Raw genomic sequence first — 11426 nt, forward strand, 5'->3', positions numbered from 1 at the left:
AACATTTCCATCAGATATCGGTGTACCCTCAATAAAACCGGGCTCCTCCTCATCAAAAAAGCAAAAGGAGAGAAAAGAGCAGGGACAGGTGTGAGCAAGATTTAGGCAGGGTGTGTGCGATGGAAACTGTTTATGGCCTGTTGTGCTTTGATGCTATCTTGTTCGGCCACTGGGAGAGAAACTGACCAAACAGGTTTGGCTTGGGGCAATGGTTCCAGCTTGCCCAGGTCACAGAGAAGTCAATTAAGGTGTATGTGTCCTTTGATATCGAATTCAGCTGTGGTTACAGGCCTATGTGAAGGGCAACTCACAAAATGGCCGTCAAGCGTAAAATGGAACCCAAGGGTTCAAAAACGAAAATGGCGATTTCATGGTGAAATCGTTACTCGATTATGACTAGAATGCTTGTGCATAGTGTACTAGCCATTATCGGTCTTTTGACACCAAAATCGTCATGCTACGACAAAGTTTGTTGCACGAGTCCAGAATTTTCAGAACTACAAACCCTCCTTTTGCCCTAACATAGGCAATTTAACCTAATCTCATGCTAGTCTGAGTCCAGGTCTATATTCCTAAAGTCATTGAGATGTTGCTGCAACATCATTCTGGTACTTAGTTCGTCTTTTGACACAGGCTTCCTTACACATGATGTAGCACAGAGGCTACATATTGCAGGAGCGCACTGTACGCACAGACAGAACAGGAAAAGAATGGCTAAGACCATCCCAATGACCATTAGAATTTTCCATCCCCAGCCGGATATCAGTTCCCAGAACCATCCCATAAAAGATCAATCCCCTTTATCCATAAAAATAGATTCGGAAATTTTATGCAGTTTGGAGATGGCCTGGTACACTGTTGGAGCGTTATCTGGAATGAATACACAGCAACTCGATTGGATCAGTTTACATACCCCACCTCGGTCTGCAAGTATGACATCTAATGCGACCCTGTTCTGAAGGGTCATAAGACGGTCCGATTGGAGCTCAGCAGTCAAGTTACTAAGGGCACCAGCAGTTTCAATTACGGTGGATTCAACCACCCTTGCTAATTGCCTTATGTTTCTGCTGTTAACCATGGGCCCCCAAAACGGCAGAAAACCTTTTGCGAAATCCCCAAACTCCTGTTCCGCGGTGTCATCTTTACTCACAACACCCCTAACTGTCCTTGTCCGATGGTAATCTGCAGCGGCCGTGTAGGTGGGAGGCAACAGGAACGAAACAAAACATGTGCCCGAAAAGTCAGGGGGCAACCATGTATAGGCTCTATCATGGCAGATGAAATAAGTACCCTTAGCTGCTAAAAACGAAGGGGAAGTCTGAGATGCAAAAACATATGTTTCAGTACAGACACTCTTCCCTAACTGAGCTCTGGGATTCTTGCGAGCACCTTGCAGACACAGATGACCCTGATGGGGTACAATCCAAATCGGGGAAGATCTCTTAGCTTGCTGTTTCTCAGTCACAGTAGCTCCATATCCGGTCACGTTCCATCCTATGTATACTAGTGTCTCATCTCTAGGGATAGTCTCATAGGAAATATCTTCCTTAATCATATCTACTATACCCTTAACTAGAGCACTATTCTTAGGATTGTCTGTTATAGAACGTAGGGGGTAGACTTCACGTGCATAAATGAACATTGTCCTGTATGCCCACACAGAGCCATTGTGACTGAATGGCAGGACAAGGTAAGGGATGCCTTTATCCGTTGTGTGAGGCATAAGACCACACACCCAGCAGTTAGTTGTGTTCATTACTAGTTGGTGTTGGTGCAAGAGCTGGATGAAGGAGTTATTAATAAACTCTAACCTCCTAACTGACTCATGTTCAGGAAGGGGTTGAAAAGAATGTGCAGAAATAGTAGGAGGAGGTATGGGCGATGTAGTTGGTGCAAAGGTTACTTGTAAAGAAAACAGTATATATCCTATTAAAAACATCATTGCACTCAATAACAGGAAAATGCATAATAATAAAAAACGTTTTTTTGTCATCAATCCACATATTCTTGTTTTAAAGTTCGTAGGTCTGGCAGGTCTCTCCATCTTGGGAAACTCCATCCTCTAAGTTGTTGCTCGCGGTGGGAGGTTGATTCTGCTAAGGAGTGCTTCTGTCAACCCAGGGTAATTCCCTTGGACCAACAGAACTGTTGACCTAACCGTCTCCAGCTGCACTCCAAAGACTGTGGCAACCGCGTCCCTAGCAGCAGAACCCGGATGGCGGTTCGAAAAACAAAAATAAGCAAGTTTCTCAGGTGGGAGAGCTGCGCTTTCAAAAATAGTACTTAGGGGAAAAAAAATGTATTAGTCCAATTTTATTAGTTCGTATTTCTCGGCCTCAGATTATACCGTTGTTTTCCCGGCATTGTATGGTCTTGAAACAAGGCTTCAGGTTCTGTAGTGTCCAATCGGGCTGATGATGGTACAGCTGGTTGCAGAATATTGTCACTCTCTTGCTCTGTAATTGTTCCTTTCACACGAGCATCACTGAAAGGGCTGAATCGTGGCACAGATTCAGTCTCTGAGTCGGCGACACCCTCCTGGACCCACCGGTCATAAGGCAGAGGCAGAGGGATCCGTTTGCAGTGGGTGCCGTGAACCCAGTGTTTTTTACCCTCCACTCGGACGGCGGATCTCGTCGAGAGAAGGACCAAATGAGGACCGGTCCACCGGGGCTGGTCGTTCTTTGTCCGCTGGAAGTTTTTCACGAGGACATATGTTCCAGGATCAATAGGGTGTCCTGGAGCTTCAGAGGCTTGAGGTAGTGAGTCGTGGACCTGTTGGTGTAAAACACGCAATTTAGCCGTCAATTCATACAAATAGTCAAGCAAAACAGGATGCTCTATTTCACTAAACTTTGTGTGTCTGGGCACCCCCCATATGTTGGCCGGACGGCCGAAGACAATTTCATAGGGACTAAGTTTTACTCTAGAATGCACTGTCATTCTGGTGGATAGGTGTGCTAAGGGCAGAGCATCAGGCCATTTAAGACCAGTGCTTGCTTGGATCTTGGCTAGTTTTAACTTTAGGGTGCCATTATAGCATTCTACTAATCCAGCTGATTGGGGATGATTTGCAGTGTGGAACTTTTGTCGGATGCCTAGCCCTTCACACACTTCCTTCATCACTCGTCCCACAAATTCACTCCCATTATCACTCCAGACCATTCTAGGCATTCCGAATCTAGGGAAAAACTCTTTCACAAGGGCTTTCGCTGTGGACAAGGCAGTATTGTCCTTTAGGGGATATGCTTCTACCCATCTGGAGAAGGCACAGACAACAACGAGTACGTATTTTTGATTGTTGCACCTCTCCATGTGTATGAAGTCTAGCTGCACAACCTCAAACGGATACGTAGGAGGTGCAAAATGACCAGCTGGAGTTGGGGTTCCCTTACCAGGATTGTGTTTCAAACATACCATGCAATTTTTAACCACGTTCTCTGCACACTTCGGGATTCCAGCATTTTGCCACACTGGAGCCAACAACTTGCAAATCCCTTTCACGCTGATATGAGCCATTCCATGAGCCATTGTAACAACTGCAAGCATGTACGCATCGGGTAGCAACCATCTCTGATGCTCTGACAATTCGACCCAACAACCATTTGCATCCATTCTGCCCGTACTTTCTCTCCACGTGTTCAACTCTCTCTCTGTAGCCTCAGATTGAATCGATTTCACACTCTCTATCGTGTCCTCACACATTCCAACATCGCCAACCCATCTCGCAGAACCTGTAACATACATTCGGCTCATTACATTCCTGGCGGTTTCTTTTGCAACTTCATCAGCAAATGCATTCCCACGACCAACATCATCAGTCACCTTCTTGTGAGCACTACATTTTACAATCGCAACTTGTAGAGGCAAAGTCAGTGATTCAAGAAGCTCATTCACCAACTGACCATGCTGGATCTTCGTGCCATGCGAAGTCAGGAACCCACGTTCACACCGCAATCGTCCAAAACTATTAGCCACACCGAACGCATACTGACTGTCAGTGTACACATTTACTTTCATTCCTTTCGACAACACACACGCTCTTGTAAGTGGAATCAATTCTGCTGCTTGGGTGAAATTATGTGGAATACGTGCAGTTTCAACGACTGTATGCAAAGTGGTGACAGCATATGCTGCAGTCGTGTCACCATTCGGAAGCTTGAAGCATGAACCATCCACCCATAAGGAACCATCACATTCAGCAAGAGGAGTATCTTGGAGGTCTATTCTCCCTTTTGTTTCTTCTTCTGTTCTAAGAAAACAATCGTGCTGTTCTTCAGCACTCTCTGTCTCAACTGAAATTGGCAACAACCTGGCTGGGTTTAATGTGCTACATCTTTTGATGTGCACATGGCTTGCTAACAAAGTTAGTTCTTAACCAGACAATCGAGCACTAGTTAAGTGCTGTGTCTTGGTTCCGTTCAACAACGTGTCCACTGCATGTGGAACCATGACCACTAACGTGTTATTCATCACTAAACCAGCAGACTGTCGAATAGAAACAGCTGCTGCTGCTGTTGCTCTTAAACAACTTGGCAATGCTTTAGCTACTGGATCCAAAGTCGACGAGAAATATGCACATGGACGCTGCTTGTCTCCAAACAATTGTGTCAACACTGATAATGCACAGCCTTCTTGCTCATGGACATACAATGTAAAGGGCTTACTGTAGTTGGGGGTACCCAATACAGGAGCCGAACATAATGCTGTGCGCAATTCAGAAAAACTTTTCTGACACTCTTCGGACCAAGGCACGGGATTGGGTGTATCTTTACATGTTAACGCCACCAATGGTTTGGCCAGTAAAGAAAAATTTGGAATCCACTGTCTACAGTACGATGTAATACCCAAGAAAGCACGCACTTCTCTCTGTGTTTTTGGCACACTTAATTTTGTTATTGCCTGGATTCTTTCTGGGGTCAGTTTCCTTCCCTCCTTCGATAAGAGATGACCTAAGTAGGTCACTTCTTGTCGACAATATTTATTTATTAAACAGGGACACTTTATGATGCAGATCACACAAATGACGCAACAATGACAACGTGGCTTCTTTACAGATTTCCTCAGAATCTGCAGCAATAAGCAAGTCATCAACATACTGAATGAGTGTAGCGCCTTCAGGTAAAACAATCGTATCAAGCTGCGTTTTTAGAGCTTGACTATATATTGATGGACTTTCACAGTAGCCCTGGGGAGCGCGTTTAAAGCGGAAGCTTCGTCCTCCTAAACTGAAGCCAAAAATATCCCTGCTTTCTTCAGCAATTAAGTCAATTACCGAAAACCAGGTTGCAGAAGCTGGGATCATAGTCAGCAGGGCAGTAATGTCAGGAACAACTGGAAATTGTGGCACTACTATTTTATTCACCTCTCTAAGGTCAATCACAAATCTGTACACAGGTGGCTGGGACGGGTCAGTTTGTTTCAAAACAGGCAGAACAGGACTATTGCAAACATTGCCTCTTGTCTCTTCAATCACATCTTTTTCAATCAAATCATAAATGATCGCTAACAACGCTTTTTCACCTTCACTAGAGATCTTGTATTGGGGAATGCACGGCATTCTAACATTGGTTTTCAATGTCACAACATATGGTGGTATTTTCAAGAGACCTACATCATTCGGACCAGTAGCCCAAAGAATATCAGGTAGAGACAGTAATTCTGTCGGAATTCTATCCCTTGACAAATACATTGGAGAAACCACTTTCTTACCTAGTGTAAGTTGTACTCCCGAAGGAGAACAGTACAAAGTCGCATACAATCTTTTTAACAGGTCCAATCCCAACAAGTTTTCACCACAACCTGTTGTTAAAATAAGGGGTGCTTCGAATTCACAAGGACCAACAGACAGGGACAAAGGACATGAAATCGGGTTTCTAACCGGGGCGCCAGTAAAACCTACAGAAACAATCATTTCGCCAGACAAAGGTGCGCTGGGGAGTTTTGAGTGCATCATAGAACTCTTTGTAGCACCAGTATCCAACAGAAAAGGTTCTGACACACCTGATGTAATCACCTCAACGTATGGTCCACTCTGATCTACTGGAACTGAAACAACTCCCTCTCTTTGTCTATGGCTGTCCTAGCAATCATTACCTTCCATGTATTCATCTTCTGCATAGTAATCATCAGCATAGTACTGAGCTGTCCTAGCAGATGCGTTATTCTGCTGGTCAAACTTATTCATAGAATCCTGAGGCGGAAAGGAGCGTGCATTCTGATGGACGTTTCCACGTCCTCTAACTCTAGGTGTTTGCTGAAAACCTCTACCTCTTGTGTTTGACACACCATTTGCGAGCTGTAACAGGATAGGACAGCTATACTTAAAATGACCCTCTTCCTTGCAATACGAACACTGATTGGGACCCACAGGAACACATGGCTGAGTATACTCTACTCTTGGCTTTTGAAACTGTTGAGGTTGCTGATAATTATTCTGATAGTTATTCTGACCGCCATGATTCTGGCCACCACCACCACGTGGCGGGTCTGCTTGCTGTAACAGGACCTTCGTTTTCAACTCTTTAGTTTTCTTTTCTACTCTATCTTTCTCATCTTTGTCTCTATTTTCATAATATTGCACAGTAGCCAATATCTGTGCTGAAGAGGAAACTGCCCATGAACTCTCTGAATCCTTCAACTTCTTACACAACTCTGGAAGCAGATTGTGCACGAATTTATCGACGAACAGTCGCTGACCACCATCTGTGCTCAGATCTTGACCACTGTGGTCGACAAACGTTTCTTCAAACCTGGTGAAGAAATCAGACACCGTTTCATCTTTCTTCTGCTTACATGCAGACAACTTATCCCAATTTACTCGCAATTCGGGCATCAAAGTCTTCATATATGTAATAATTTTACCAGGGAGCTCTGCTACTAAAGGCTCTGGTTTAGCACCACCAACTTGTCTAGCATCAGCAGCGGTAATATTTCCCCATGTGTCGCCTAGCTCTTGATCGTGATCCGTATGACTAATCTTTTCCCATAAAGGCTGTGGAACAACATTTCCAAACAACATGTCTACATCGGCTAAATTCATGATACAGGAGCTTGCAGTCTGGGATAACTCCTTATAATATCCTGCAGGATTTTTACGGGGATCAGGCAATGTCTGCTTTAAAGCCAAAACCTCAGATCTTTTCCAAGGGACATGTACCCATACACGTTGGAAATGTGGTGGAATGGCTGGATTCGCGTTCGCATCACCTTCCCTCCAAACTGGGGGAACTTCTCTCATGGGATACTGTCTTCCCTTTTTCTTGACAGAGGAATCATAATCAAAAAATGACTTGGAAACACCTTCAGTCCTAAGTGATAACAATGTCACAACGGCTTTCCTAACATTTGAACCCACAGTTGTACCTTTTGAAAATTCGAACCGCACATGGTTCAACTCGGACGGGCTAGAGTCCAAATCATTCTCCTCTAAATCCTCGCATAGGAAAACACACATTTTCTCGAAAACGTACCTCTGCTTTGATGCTTCCCACTGATGGAAAACATCCATAACAGATTCTAGATCATATATTGTCGGGTTAGTCACCCATCTATGTGCCAAATGATCCAATATTTCTTTCTACCTAGAATCAGGCTGTTGGCTACGCAACTGCTTGTGTTCAGGGGCATGAGTCGGGCTTGTCGCTCCAAACAAAGGATATAGAAGACTAGAAACAGTGCTTGCCACTCTCTGGCGGACAGACGGAGAGGTCAAGGAAAAGACAAGTGGGAAGGCAGGGTGAGACGAGGCAGATGCAGAGGCACTGTCAGTAGGAGTACCAGGAGTGGTAGTTGATACAATAGTTACAATACAATAGTTTGAAGCGCCTGTCAGAGCTGTGATGCTCCAGTAGGTCTAGATAGGGGTGGATTGACGCCGGTGGATTGAGGGTTGGTTCCTCAAAATCCTAGTAAGTGGAGAGCTGATTAGTATCCGGATTCTCGCGGAGTCGAAACAGTGCCATTGAGCACGCCGACTGATCTCTGCTCGATTCGTGAGCAAGGCAGCAGCGACTGCAAAATAACGCGAATGGATTAATTTTAGTCCATACCCCCAATTGAAAAAGATTTTACCTCAAGCGACTGATACTAATCAGCTCTTCACTTACTAGGATTTTGAGGAACCATCCCTCAATCCACCGGCGTCAATCCACCCCTATCTAGACCTACTGGAGCATCACAGCTCTGACAGGCGCTTCAAAAGTACAAACAGGCAAATTAATACAAAGTCCTGATGATGATCCCAGTTCACTAGGAGCCAGGGATCGAAACGTCGTCGACACTTTTAGCAATTCTGTAATCTTTTCCATTGTGTTAAATTTTGTTACAGTAATTGTCTGTCCGAACTTACTTTAAAATTGTGGTAATAATGCAAGGGACAGTTGGCTCCCACGTTCTCTTTGCCTGATATTCTTTAAACCTTTTTTCCTTTCCTATTTTTCTCACTCCCGAACCTTGTTCGTGTGTCCTCTGGATAGGTACAGGCTTGTACCCTATCAGTTAATGAATTGGACCCCTCTGGCGGTCTTGCTTATCTATGCCTATTTTCGAATAAAACTTTTCAGGCCCGGCTGGGTACTGAAATATTTTTATATAGTACTGACTGCAGTCTATATTTCATTCAATTGTTCATGTTCTTAATCCTAAGGACCGTTGTTCTTTGTAATAGTGGAGGAACAGGAGGCACAATAACCATGGGTTGCACAACTAAAGGTTGTGGAGGTGCTGTAGCATTTTGCGCATATGGGGGTGGTGAACTTAACAAATGCGACATTAGGGGATCTTTTTCAAGCTCTTTTGCTGCTTCTTGCTGAAGAGGCGGCAAAACTGGATAACATTTATCTATTACCATTTTACGTTGCCTGTGCAACTGCTCACTCATCTGTTCTTCTTCATTGTCTTTATACTGCCTAGCAGCTTGCATTATCGAGATACCCCTTTCTCTCTTATTTTTCTTCTCTAATTTAATTTCTTTTTGTTTGGCCTCCTTACGCCATAAGCGGAAAGAGTCAAACATTGCCGGCCGGGCTTTCTTCTTAAAAAGTTTAACTTCGAGATTGTCTAGGATTTCCGTATCAAAGCTACCATATTGAGGCTATTTTAAAACACCATCCTTGTGGGTGTATTTGATCCACACTTCATTGTATGTGATGGGGCCTATTCCATGTTTCACATACAATTCATAAGTTGGAGTTCCAATCGGAGGAACCGGACACGAGTCCTCCAGTCGGGAGTCCCTATTATTACAACCAAGACAAAACAAATTTCCAAGTCTGCTAAGACCAGGCATCTTCGCTCTCTAGTCTAGCTTCAAACTTCAAAGGATTATCGATTACGATATTTCTTGTGAATACACGAGTCCTTCGGCTTTGGCGCTTGCAAGTTCCAAATCCAAGCGGTCCCAAAGGGGACACCGAACAAACTAAGGACTGGGAGACGCTCCACTTATACTTAACTGAAATATCGATGACGTCACCAGAAGACTCGTCTATCGTTCCGCTCTACCAAACATCAAAGATCCAAATCAGGGCGATAGTCAGGGCAGCAGTCCTTCGTAGCCATCGGGAAGCGGGGAACCTCGCAGCAAAGACCTTCGGAACCACGTCGACATACAGGGGTCGCTGAAGTGGCTGGCCGCCCTCCGGAATTTTCACACAAAGCTCCTCACGAACCTCTGGCTTGGACCGGTACCGCTGATACCGCCTCACGTTGGGCGCCAACTGAGGTACTGGGTTTTTCAGAACCGGTACTGATCCGGTAACCCAGCGGTGTCAGGGGCAACACCCAAAGACCTCGAGTACTTTCCTGATTCAGACCACAGAAACATGAGTCTTCTAGGTGAAGTCATTGATCAAATTTATTGGCTGCAACCAAGTAACAAGCATCCTAGAAGTACAACAGCATGTAGGTTCCCAGGAGACTGCTCAAATGTACAAAGCCTGGCTTCTTCTTTTATACAGATTTTTAAGCTTCAGGCAAGCATTCTTAGATTTACAGTGCAAACATTTTAGGATTTACAGTGAGCTATTCACATATTTTCATTACAAAAGAAAAAGCAGAGTCATGATGACAAGTATACATTTAGTGTGTCCAGTTCGTGATCAATTACCCGGCAATGCCCAACATTTCCATCAGATATCGGTGTACCCTCAATAAAACCGGGCTCCTCCTCATCATAAAGCAAAAGGAGAGAAAAGAGCAGGGACAGGTGTGAGCAAGATTTATGCAGGGTGTGTGCGATGGAAACAGTTTATGGCCTGTTGTGCTTTGATGCTATCTTGTTCGGCCACTGGGAGAGAAACTGACCAAACAGGTTTGGCTTGGGGCAATGGTTCCAGCTTGCCCAGGTCACAGAGAAGTCAATTAAGGTGTACGTGTCCTTTGATATCGAATTCAGCTGTGGTTACAGGCCTATGTGAAGGGCAAGTCACAAAATGGCTGCCAAGTGTAAAATGGAACCCAAGGGTTCAAAAACGAAAATGGCGATTTCATGGTGAAATCGTTACTCGATTATGACTAGAATGCTTGTGCATAGTGTACTAGCCATTATCGGTCTTTTGACACCAAAATCGTCATGCTACGACAAAGTTTTTTGCACGAGTCCAGAATTTTCAGAACTACAGGGTATATCCCCGGGAAAGGCTGCCGGCCTGATGGTCTTCCTGGAGATCTACTCTTATATGATCCTGTGCTTTGGGCCACATTTATTTCCCTCCTAATGAATCTTATTGCAAGGGGCCACACCATCCCGATTCGTGGAAAGGAGCTGAGGTGGTAACCATATATAAAAAAGGTGCTAGAGAGGACCCTGCCAACTACAGGCCGATTAGCTTAATCGATGTAATCCAGAAGGTAGTTGGCAGGGTCATTGTCTCCAGGATAGGGTCTTGGATGGAAGAAGGGAACATTCTCTCACACTTCCAGGCAGGTTTCAGACAGAAGGTGGGCACGATGGACCAGGTATTCAGATTTTTTATGGTTTACTGGAAAATCGTGACCATCGGGAAAGGCAGTCTATACCTGGCCTTTATAGACCTAAACACCACCTTCGACTTGGTGCCCCGCGATAAACTTTGGCAGGTGCTGCAAGACCTGGGCCTCCCCATTTCTCTTCTTGATTTTATTAAGAAACTTCACGAGGGGAACTGTGCCAAAATCAGATGGGGGATCCGGGGCAGTTGACAGAGAGGGTGGCAGTGAACAGGGGGGTACGCCAGGGCTGTGTGTTGGCCCGACTTTGTTCTCTCTCTTCGTTAATGGCGTGGTAGAACATTTGAGAGAGGACCCAGCCGATGCCCCAGTCCTGGCGGGGGAGAAAACACCTACCCTGCTCTTTGCCGATGACACCCTCCTGATCTCTAAAAGCCCAGCAGGCCTTCAAAAACTGCTGGATAGGTGTCGGTTGTGAAAAAAAAACTGCTGTTATG

General features: G+C 44.8%; 1 pseudogene; it reads right to left on the reverse strand.

Moving 5' to 3' along the window:
• Positions 1-547: 547 nt before the first annotated feature.
• On the reverse strand, positions 548-2059 carry LOC147737722 (endogenous retrovirus group PABLB member 1 Env polyprotein-like; annotated as a pseudogene).
• Positions 2060-11426: the final 9367 nt, after the last annotated feature.

Source organism: Lissotriton vulgaris, chromosome 1_1, assembly GCF_964263255.1.
Source record: "Lissotriton vulgaris chromosome 1_1, aLisVul1.2, whole genome shotgun sequence".
NCBI lineage: Eukaryota > Metazoa > Chordata > Amphibia > Caudata > Salamandridae > Lissotriton > Lissotriton vulgaris.